Below are 12,458 nucleotides of genomic sequence, written 5' to 3'. Positions count from 1 at the left end.
CACTTTCTATTGTATGATTCTCTAGAATCAACATAGTTTTATGGAAATTTCATTTACCCTTTCTAACTTCTGGTCATTTCACACAACAATGGAGTTTGAGTGTTCCAATGTCCCAGCACCTTAAAATAGTGCGCACATATGTGATGAGTCTTAGATGTTGAGTATGCATAGGCCTTAGATATTGAGTATCTACAAGGTGTCTATCAACTTTAGGTTGATTAACTGTGACCATACTGCTCCCCCACTTTTCTGTGCATTGAGTGTGGGGATATGATTTAGTGATACATTTATTATTAGTAAATGCATGTGGTAGATATTTGAACATAATTTGATAATTTGAGCAATAAATTTGTAGATGCATCTATGAACACAACAATGTACCTTAATGATCAAGATAATTGCTGAATATGACCACATATATATCTTCTTGAATGCGTTCAAGAAAATTGAGTGCTCATTTTAATTTTAAGGTAAGAGGGCTTTGAAATTAATTTTCGTGTGGCACATGCAGTGCACATAAAATCTGAGGATTTTTAGGAATTTTGCAACATTGATGTTGTGACCAATAAAATTCTTGATAATTTTTCTTATCATCCCTAAACCAGGATGACCAAGACGATTATGCCAAATCTTGAATTCATCAAGATTCTAAAAAATGACCAATAAAATTCTTGATAATTTTTCTTATCATCCCTAAACCAGGATGACCAAGACGATTATGCCAAATCTTGAATTCATCAAGATTCTAAAAAATTATCTTGAACACAACATGTGATACAGGATGGATGTATGTATGTATGATACAATTTAGATGAAAATGAAGGAATTTTCTTAACCACTTGCTTGTCATATTTGTTGTGTTGATGAAGAATATTCATCATTGTTGTCATTATGAGTTTCCAATGGAAACTATTTTGATGGATATATTTGTAATTTAACAGGGTATATGTAGAATCAGGACATATGAGTGTATCCTCGATTACTAATTTGAATACCCATTGGGAGAATGATTGTGGCTCTGCTAGAACCAATAACTAATATATCACACATAGCGATTGACTTAATCTTTCCTTGCTTCTTTTGAAGAGTATGGAAATATTTTATCTCTCTTAATTTTGTATGAATGGTACAACTGTCCACCAAATATATTTTCTCATTCATCTAATTGTGTTCCGTGAAAATCTATATAGAGTAAATCAAAATTAACTCATATATAGAATTCATATCAATAATCTCTTTGGAGATACAAATAATGACAACAGTAAAATTACAACATTAAGTAGTACGCAGATAGGAAGATAACAATTTATGGGGATTTAAGAGATTAATTAAGTCTCCAACATGTCTTGTGAATTGTATTCCACAAGTATGTTATATTTATTGAGGAAGTCATCCAGTTTTTTTTTTGGATCATATTGTTGTAATTCTCTTGAGGGACATATTGAGAACAACTTGCTTCCATATTATTTCTGTGTATAGTGAGCTTCAAACTTATCATCTTAAATTTGTTTTCTTATCCAACAGATTTGAGGTATAGATCAACCAAATTCGTAGGGTTACGACATTTCATGGTACGGTGATTCGTACAACCACTTATGATCAATTTTCTTGAAAATTGCCATTACCCTTGTGAGATCCATGAAATTACTGCTTATTAATACATTTCCATTTTCCTTTGAATTTCTTCCAGGTGTGGTATTGTTGTGGCAACACCCTGTTATCTGGAATTAAAATGGATAAAGTCTTCTTAATCATATCCGTGTCTGAGACGGGTTGATCATTAAAACATAATTCAGAGCAAATTTTATGAACATTGGAGTTATAATCTACCACATACTTCAAGTCCGGAAAAATGAATGAGTGATCATTCGCATATTGATTTTGGTATCATAACACTCTTTGAGAGATATCCAAAGAGCATGTGGATCCTCTTCTATCAGATATTCATTCTTTAGATCTGGATGGAGGTGATGCCGTAAAAAAAATATAAGGCGTCATATTTGTGTTGTCCAAATACCGTTGGGGCTATAGGTTGAGGTGCAGTTTTTTCTTTTTTTTTTGCTGCAATGAGATCTTGGGATGTGAAACTGATGTTTACGTCGAGCCCAAATGAGATAGTTATTACCATCTAACACAAGTTCATTGAAATCTCTTTTGGAGATATGAGCCATGTACTACATGAAATGACCATGTATTCAATTAATTTATCATGATAGTAAATTAAATAGCATGAAAATGTTGTAATCGTGCAAAATTTAAATTGAAGATGAGTCTTGAATATAGATATAGTCTTCTATAAAGAACACTATTAATGTTTTTGGTCTTTATTCCTGAGGAAATAGATGATTTAATAATCACTGCCATAACATAGTCTTAGTTCTATAAATCTTTGTTATACATGTTGAAAATAGTCATCATGTTGATATGTAACATGATGTAGACCTCACAGTAGTAGGTGAGAAACTTGGTGCTATGAGTACGAACTATACAGGACAGGTCACATTACAGTTGAAGCCAATGCAATAGTCTCCACTGCCTTGTGTTTCACTAATTTTACAGAAGATATTCATCAAAAATATGATGCACTGATTTTTGCTATTTATTGAAGCAAACATATGAACCAAAATATGTCAAGAATGATATTTAGGTGTAAAACTTCAATACAAGACAGGCGAAAATTCGTTGCCAATGTCTCGAACTCCACTTTTGAGGAAGTGAGTGATGGTCACTACCAAAGATATAGACTTTGTACATGTTAAATGTTATGTAATAATGAAAAATTAAAATTGAATATGAGTATTGAATAATTATTGGTGTAGACCTTCATGACATGCAAAATATTCACTGCTCATGTATTGGTCTCCACTTTTAATGAAGTGGGTGACATGCCATCACTACCAAATATATAGTCTATGTGCATGTAAAATATTGGAAATATGTTGAAGGAAATCACCAATATGTAGACCTTGTAGCAGTGGGCGAGCAAATCGCTGCTATGGCATGGACTCTCCAATTAAGGCGGACGACACTACAGTCGCAGCCGATGTCATAGACTCTGCTACCTTGTGTTTTTGCCAATATTATAGAAAAAGGTAATCACAAAAAAATTGCATAATTTTCTGCAAACTATTTAAGCTAATATGAGGCTTAAATAATTAAGAAATGCAAAAAAAAGAAATAAATAATACTCCAATAAAACAATTAAAGAATGTAATAAACTGCAAATATATTAAATAATATAGTATTACTGAGTTAATACTTGTGTAATACAGTTATACACAATATTATGCAATTCCTGATGATCTAAGGGTGCGGAATATATATTTACCTCAGGTAAATATATTATAACATAATTTATTTAAAGTCTAAGGACTTAAATGTAAATAACAAAGTACAATTATCAAGGTTTAAATGCTATCACTGCAATTTTTAATGCCCTAAGGGGCTGAAATGCAATGAAATTTAATACTCCCTCTGTTTTCATTTATTTGTCACCCTTGACCATAACATATATACCAAAGCAACCATTGATTTTTACCATAATGACAAAATGCCCTTTGTCATCTTCTTTGTACACGTCACAGATTCTGGAGTATCCTAGCACTAAGCAATTTTCACCTGGCGCCTGGGATGACTATGCTTCAAATGCAAACAAAAGTTGCGGGCTAGGGCTGAAGCTTTCGGACAACTTTCCCTCCACGAAGGGCAAAATGGTAAATATTGCACTATAGAATAACCGGTGACTAGTATTGCCAAAAACCAAAAATGTGGCCCTAGGTGACAGTTAAATGAAAATGGAGGTAGAATAACGAAAGTTATATTTATGGACCGCATACTTTATGAAAAGTCTGAGGGGTTTTCTGTAAAATAGCGGTGGTTGTATTATTAAGTGCCTAATTTTTGGAAAGACCAAAGGCCTTTCTATTAAATCTGCCTTACCAGCTCAGCAAATGGGCTTTTAGCCCAATCAGGCCCATCAGCCCAGCCTGCTAGCCTAGTAGGCTCGACCTTTATAAGCCGCGGGGGAGGGCAGTTATGGTTTTATTTTCCTTCCCCCCATAGCATTACTTGCGATAGCACCACCTCGACCTCCTTGCACGGCACCATCACCTTTGTCAGGATGCGCTAGCCACCAGTCGGGCCGAGCTGGCCGCTGCCTCCTTGGGCTGTGACAGCCGCTGCACCTCATGGGGATGGGCTGGCTCGGCCTGACCCGCACACCGCTCGGGTGGCCTCTACCAGGAGGGCTAGTCGCCGCCGGCAAGAAGAGAGGCCTCCTCCCGCCCCTGGCCGCTGAAGGGGCTGGCTGACGCTATTCTGTGTGCCGCCTCCGATGCCCATGGAGGGCGTCGCAGCTGCTTGAGCTGGTGGCCGCCACCAGTCAGGCCGAAACCCTCCTCAGGGGAGCGCTGTGTGGCTGATGGCCATCAGTGGCTGTGCTGCACACCTGATGGATGGTCGTCGATCAGGTGGTGCGCAATTTGTTTGGATCCGCGCCACAGGATGGAGAAAAGGAAGAAAAATGAAAAGAGGGGAAAGTTAGAAAATTTTAGCCAAAGAACGCTTCTCGTGGTCTGACCGGTTCTCATCATAGTGTAATCGCCAGGGAGCAACCACGTGGGCTTGCCACATGGGTATCCCACAGTCTGACCGACACCCCTCGTGGTCTGACCGCCAGAGCACAACAGAGGCACCCCCTAACTAGTCGACTGGTCTATCTCTCCCTCCCTCTCTCATTTCACTCTCTCCCTCCCAAACCCTAGAGAGAGAAGGTGAGATCCACTCGATGCGTTTGACAACCAAAAATCGACGATGGTAACTCCCATGAGCTCCTCGAAGGACTTCCCCAAGTTTCCTCCCCATTTCCTCCTCGACGGAAGGGTTTCCTCGTCGTTGCTTCCTCCGCAAACTAATTCGCCCTCCAGAAGTCCAATCAGTGGATCGAACCTTCCCCTGAGGATTCCGATCCAATACAAAGTTACACTACGCCGAGGTAAACATCCTGTAGCGAACCCTATTAGATCATGATTGTGATTTTGATGATTAATTACAACATAGTCAATGGGACTAACATGTTTGTAAAGAATATATGTTAGTAAGTCTCATGGATGAAATACATGAAGAAGCCACCGTAGCCGGAGCAAAGTTTGATCCAATTGAAGAAGTCTTAGAAAGGTTTGCCTCACCGGATGCTCCGATGATGTGGATGTTGAGCTCACCGGAGCATATTTGACAAAGGGGGAGAGAGGCCTGAAGACCTTACTTGAAGGTCCGGTGATTAGTAAGTATGCTCACCAGAGCAATTCTTTAGAGAAGGGTGTCGCGCTAAAAAAGGAAGGCTAAGCCTCACCGGATAGTCCGGTGATCAAAGTATGGTAACACCGGAGTGTTTCTATCTAGAAGACAGAATGGAACCACCCACCGGATAGTTTGGTGATCAGAGGAAGATACCCATTGGAGCATTTCCACCAAAAAAAGTTGCAGCTGTGGAAGATCGAGATCAACTGGTCGGAAGGTCCGATGATGAAGCAAGGCTACATCGGAAATACACTAGACAATGAATAGTACAAAGAGGCAGAACGAAGTTCAAGGCATCGGACAGTCCGGTGATGAAGTGATGTGCACCGGATGTTTACACTGGAGCAATTTACATAGAGAAGAAGAAATTGCTCGAATGACTTAGGATAACTCATCGGATAGTCCGGTGATGGAGATGAAAGTATACATCTTGACTTAATGATTACCTTCAATGTGTTCTTCCAAATATTCTATTTAGCATAATACAAGATAATAGGAATATAGGCATCTACAGATAAATATCATATTTTGCATCCTACTACTACAAGATCTACACCATATTTGGTGATTATCTTCAACGTGTTAGCTACATAATTTGAGGTCTATACTATGTAATTCAAGTCTCAACTTGACTTTACAAAAATTTTCATCGTAATTACAACATTACCATGATGATTTTTAATTTACCTACAATGAATTAATCAAATCTATGATTTATGATACAATGACCCGCAAAGAGTTAGATGAACTTGCGCGTGGTCATAATTATCTAATATAGGCAATGGATGTCAAGGTTAGCCTTTTATCCCGCAGAAAACTAGTAGCACTAACACCTCCCCAAAGAGAGAACCATCACTACTAGATCAAGTTAAATATGGAGCATTATACATAATAATACACCATATCTATCCGGATTTCAAATATGATTATCTAATGGAAGAAAATCCAGGCACTTTGTGGCTAGCACTCAAAAACCAGATATGAACAGCAGTAGGCAGTCAGTCTTCCCTATGCAAGTCATGCATTGATATATCTCCGACTTCAAGACTTTATGTCCGTCGGAGATTACAATCATGTTGTTCATAAAATCTGCTCAAAATTGCATTTTTGCAAAAAAGAACCTAGAGGTACAAAAAAGATAGAGAAAACTTTATCTTTTATGCTTCCCGCTATTGGATCTTACAGCAACAATACCATACAAGAGAATATCAAGTTTATTCTGACTTAATCTATATATTATTTCAGGCAGAAAAGCATAATGAATTCCTTGTAAGGAATCATCACCAGCGTCCAATTGGCACTGCTCCTTTACCTGAAGTTCATGCTAATGTCTAGAATAACAACAAGTTCGATGGCTCTTTTAGATGCCATCCAAAGAACTTAAATGGTGAACACAAATGCAACAAGAAGCAAAAACCCTATGCATCAGATCAGGGTCAAGGTATTTTCCAAACTTGACAAATCTAATATTTGTCGCAATTGTGGATGCTACATGCACTCCATTAAGAAATGTCGCATCTCTAGATATTTAGTTGATCTATATTATGATATGTGGGATGTAACCAACCTGCTCAAGGATAAAGATTTGAAGCACACTTCATTCTTCAAACTAAGTCCACCAAGGTGGCTAGTTGCTCACAACAAATTCTATAAGAATCAAGTAACAACGAGACTCTTCTACAACCAGAAGATCCTATGAGCACGAAAAATATGATTATCGAATTTACTTCGCATGACATATTTGGAGACCTTATCTAGTCTCTCAATTCCTTAGATACCATGTTATCTGCGTCCCATTAAATGTTGTAATACAATATTATATCAGCATTATAATACTACAATAAAATTTGTATATATTCTATATATATGATAAGAATTTCATATCAAAATTTTCAATTCTATATATAGATTTCTACGGGAGTCAATCTGATGGAGGAGGATATGTGCCTTGTGGACAACTATTCCACAAACTCTACTACAGGGACACCAAATATTTTCAAACTCTTACTAAGAGATAAGGAAATATTTTGATAATCATTAGGCACAATGCAGTGGTTGTTGGCTCTGGTCATGCCATAATTACTCTCCCTTTTGGTACATAAGTCATAATCGATGATGCTCTATTGTATCTCGATTCAGCACATACCTTACTAAGTTATAAAGATATCCGTCAAAATAGTTTTCATATTGAAACTCATGATGACAACAATGTGGAATTTTTCCACTTAATCAACGAATATGGTAAGTTCCCTATATACCATTTAGATTGTAATATACATACATCAAACCTGTAACATATATTATGTACAAAATTAATTTTCTATCTTGATCAAATCAAGACTTGGCATTATTGCTTTGATCACTCTACCTTAGAGATGATGAGAAAAATTATTAACAATTGTATTGGTCATAGTATTCCCAAAATCTCATATTCGTGTGCACCGCATGTGTCACAAGGAATTTAATTTTAAGGCTTTCTTATCTTAAAATTCATAATACGCCACCCAATTTCTTGAACGCATTTAGGAACATATTGTGGCTCTATTCAACAATATTATGGACTATCTAGATACTCTACAATGATGATTAATGCATCTACAAAATAGTCTCAAATGTATCCCTTATACATAAGGCAACACACTTGTGCTAAACTCATTGCTCAGATACTCAAAATTAGAGCAAATTGTCCTGGACGTAGGATCAAATCCATTCACATGGATAATGTCATTCCTTAACATGCATGCAATTATTGCTTGGATTTGGGTACTATTACATTAAGAACCATTTGTGCACATCTACAATGGTCTAGCTGAATATCTCATCAAGAGAATCAATTCATTTGCATGACCAACCATAGAATTACAATTTGTCAACATCTTGTTCGTAACAAGCGGCTTTATACATCACATCATTAAACCAAATTCATCCAACTGTAATCATACGGCTCTCTCCGTTGCAGCTCATACGTGAAAATTTGGCCTCAACCAAGTATTTCCCATCTGCGAATCAGTTGCGTTATGCACGTATCGATATAATCACTGTTTAGCATACATCAAAGGGTGGGGATCCATATGAGATATAGTTATTCATCAATTATATAATACCTTATGTCCCTCACATGGGACATATTCTTGCCCATATGTTCATAACATTTTGAGGACAATTTCAGGCATTAGGGAGAGATTAATACCATTAAGAATACTAGGAATCATAAAAGAACATCATAAATGTTCACATTCAGTCCTCATATCCACATACATGATATCTGAATCCTTATTCAGAATATCTTGTATTTGTAATATATTGCAAATAACCTGCTAAGGTGCATTTACTGACAATAAAAGTGTCACTAAATCCTATATTCCTACTAGTAATGTGTCGGGAGGAGTGAAAGTACCAAACAAAACTACTCAACTCTCAAATCAAAATAAGAGGAAGAGAAGTACGGTTACAAAATATAAAGCTCCTTGCAAGCTACCATGAAAATAGAGAAATCTCTCCTCCATAACAATAAATACAAATCAACATCATGTTGATTGACACCTTATGAATATTCACTATCCAAACGCCTATGGATATTCATCATCCAAATATCCAGCACAAATGTGTACACAAATTCAGGCGTTGGGTCATGGGAACACCATAACTCTGGAAAATACACAGAGTTAAATGGGATAATATTTCCACAAACTATATTAATTCCATAGAATCAATTAATACCAAAGACTACAAATTGTCGACAAATAATTTCTCCTCAAAAATTGCAGAAGATCTTCAATTGGATCCAGACCAAAGTTCATGGTCATGGCAGGGTGCCTCAAGCACTCGGATTGGACCAAATAGAAGGAAGCAATTGAGGTAGAATTGCACTCGCTCATAAAAAGAGAGTTATTCACAAAAGTAATACCTACACCTTCAATATCTTCCCTACGAAAGAAAATTGGATTTTTATTCCATGAGATGGTGAAATAGCGAGGCTTGTAGCACAAGGGGTCGCGCAGAGACCCGGTATCAATTACGATGCTGCATATTCTATGGTATGTGTGGAAATTATGTTCTCATATTTAATATCATTGGTAGATCAAAAGAATTGGATAGATACATGTTGGAGCAAGAGTTTGTCTTGCCCCAACAAGTATGGTGAGAGTTTCTTCTAAGGACGAGACTCAAGCTTAGAGATGAAGTTTAAGAGAAGGAACACCACGAATGTATTGATGGTAGAAAAAATGGATCAATATGGGGGGAGTATCACAGCGTTCGTTGTGATGCGTGTTCTATGTTCATGGCTGCCCAGAGGACCATGGCCTCCTATTTATAGGGCCATGCGTCGCTGGCGTACAAGTTATCATAAGGTACAAATATCCGAGATCCGGCCAAATTATTGAGCCTTATCCTGGATGACTACCTTCTATCCTATTGGGAGATAAATATCCACCGTGGTAATTATCGTGGTGCCTGCCCCCTGAAGGGGGCGAGCAGGTCGTCAATTGCGGCCTGACGCCGCACCGCCAGGGGTGTTAGGATAGGTACCATCGTGCTGGGGTGTCAGAGCGGCGTCCACTAGCCTAGGCATTTAATGCCGATCACTTCCTCGTAGGCAAAGTACAACTGGTTCTTCCCTTTCGGCAAATTTTTCCTGAGGCCTGATGACTCATCCAATAACCTCCGTGGAGCCGGCCCGGGCAGCGGGAGGCCGAAGCATCGGGGACCGGGCCTACGGGAGGCTGAGCTCTAGAAGGCCGGGCTTCAGAAGGGGGAGGCTTCGTGAGGCCGAAGCCTTGGAGACCGAACCTTCGGGAGGTTGGCTCCAGAAGGTCAAGACTTCGGAATGCGGAAACAGGCTCAGCCTTTGGGAGGCTGAGCTAATTAAGCCAAGGGGCCGTCGAGGGTCCTTAATAACGAGTCCCAACAATACAAACATCTATGTCCCTAATGAACTTCGTATTCTAAATCTAAATACAAATCGTAATATATATTGTGTACAGCTTTATGTCACTCATGAAATTAAGCAGTTAAGTTGATTGTGGTACAACCGACTAAATGAGTTCCTTCTACAAAAGGGTTACTTCAACCACAATGATTGCACATGTGTATTCATAATGAAATCCTAATTGGATTTTGTATCATCTCCAAACCACACACACATAGTATGTAATCATCTTATGACAGAATTTGAGATGAACAATTTGGTTAAAACAAAATTTCACCTAAGTATACAACTTGAGCATATTCCTTCAAAAATATTTATCCATCAGTCCACCAAGGGAAAAATGCAAAAAATCCCCCAAAAGTCACTTGGATTTTGACTTCCCCCCAAAAGTCATTTTGCTAAAAAAAAAAACCCCTAAAGGTTTGATTTTGTTGCAAAAACATCCATAAAAATTCAAATATTTTTAAACAAAATCAAAAAAAATTCTAAAAACAACTAGAGACAATTCTAAGACCTTTTGTAAAATTTGTTTTCAAAAATAATATCTTTTGCATCATATTTCATGGAGAGTAAGTTTGAAAAAAGAAGAAAAATGTGCAGCTCATTTATTAATTCAAGTTAAATACATAGTTAATTATTTACTAATCCAAAAATTATGAAACAAATTTTTTTAGTCTTCTTACATGATCCTCTATCTTATAAAAATACATGAAATCTTGAAATAGTTATTGTAACGTGCAGGATTGAGTAAATATGATGCAGATAGATTAATTCATAACTAATCCATAACACCCCCAAAATTAGTGAAACCACTTTTATTAGTTTACTTAAATAATTATTTGTGTAGGAAAAATAATGGTAGACATGACAAATTTGAAATAACATGAGTTAATAAATGAGCTGCACATTTTTCTTTTTTTTCCAAACTTCCTCTCCATGAAATATGATGCAAAAGATATTATTTTCGAAAACAAATTTCACAGAAGTTCTTAGAATTGTCTCTAGTTTGTTTTAGAATTTTTTGTAATTTTTATTTTTTTGAATTTTTGGAGATTTTTTGCAACAAAGTCAAACTATTGGGGTTTTTTTTTTGTAAGAAAACAACTTTTGGAGGGGAAAGTCAAAATCCAAGTGACTTTTGGGGTTTTTTTTTCATTTTTCCCATCCACCAATATCCAAATGATATTGGACAATCATATCCATCAAAACACTTATGGTCATTCAATCCCTAAATATAAATCAAGATCCATTCATACATTGAGTTGATGATGCAAAGATATTGTACCTAAAGTTCTATATCTTACTGCTATCAAAATGCTTATATATCTTGCAAACTGTAACATGCCTGATATTGCATTTGCAGACAATTTGCTAGCTTAAATAGTGCAGCTCTAACAACACCATTAGGCGGGAGATAAGGAGATAAAGACGATATCCAAAGAATCTTTATGGCATCAAAGATCTAGGTTTTTCTACCATAAAAATTGAGATATATAACCATAGTGAGATATCCATATTTTGACTATATAATTGATCCCCATAACATTAACTCACAGACTAATTTCATGGTGATATAGCCTTCTCACAAGAGTCATCAAACAGATTCCAAACGCTACCTCCACCTATCATTCTGAAACATCACGTACATGTGTATGGCTTCGCAGAATGATCAATCATATATAACAATCATGTGATACTAGTTCTATTGAACCAATCACCTACCATTATCTATGAAGATAATGTTGCATGTGTTACTCAGATACAAACATGTTACATAAAGAGCAATATTACTAAATGTTAGGGGTCATTGTTAAGGACCCCCAACGGCCCTATGGCTCAGCTAGCCCATGCCCAGGGAGCCATATCACCTGAAACCTCCATCTCTCAGAGCCATGCCACCCGAAACCACCATCTCCTAGAGACATGCCTCCCAAAACCTCTATTTCCCAGAGCCATACCTCTTGAAGCCTCCATCTTCTGAAGCCATGCCTCCCGAAGCCCCCATCTCCCAGAGCCATGTCTCCCATGGAGCCCCCATCTTGAGGGCTCAAGCAGGCTTCCCAAAGTTTACAGGGTGAGTCATCAAGTCTCAAGAAAGATCGGCTAGAAGGGGAGCGTCAATCATCCTTTGCCTGCAAGAAAGTGACCAGCATTAAATGCCTAGGTTAGTGGACGCCGTCATGACATCCTAGTACAATGGAGGTTATACTGACACCCCTAACAGCGTGGC

This window comes from Phragmites australis, chromosome 11 (assembly GCF_958298935.1).
Source record: "Phragmites australis chromosome 11, lpPhrAust1.1, whole genome shotgun sequence".
In the NCBI taxonomy this organism is placed as follows: Eukaryota; Viridiplantae; Streptophyta; class Magnoliopsida; order Poales; family Poaceae; genus Phragmites; species Phragmites australis.
This window is presented reverse-complemented; position numbering follows the sequence as displayed.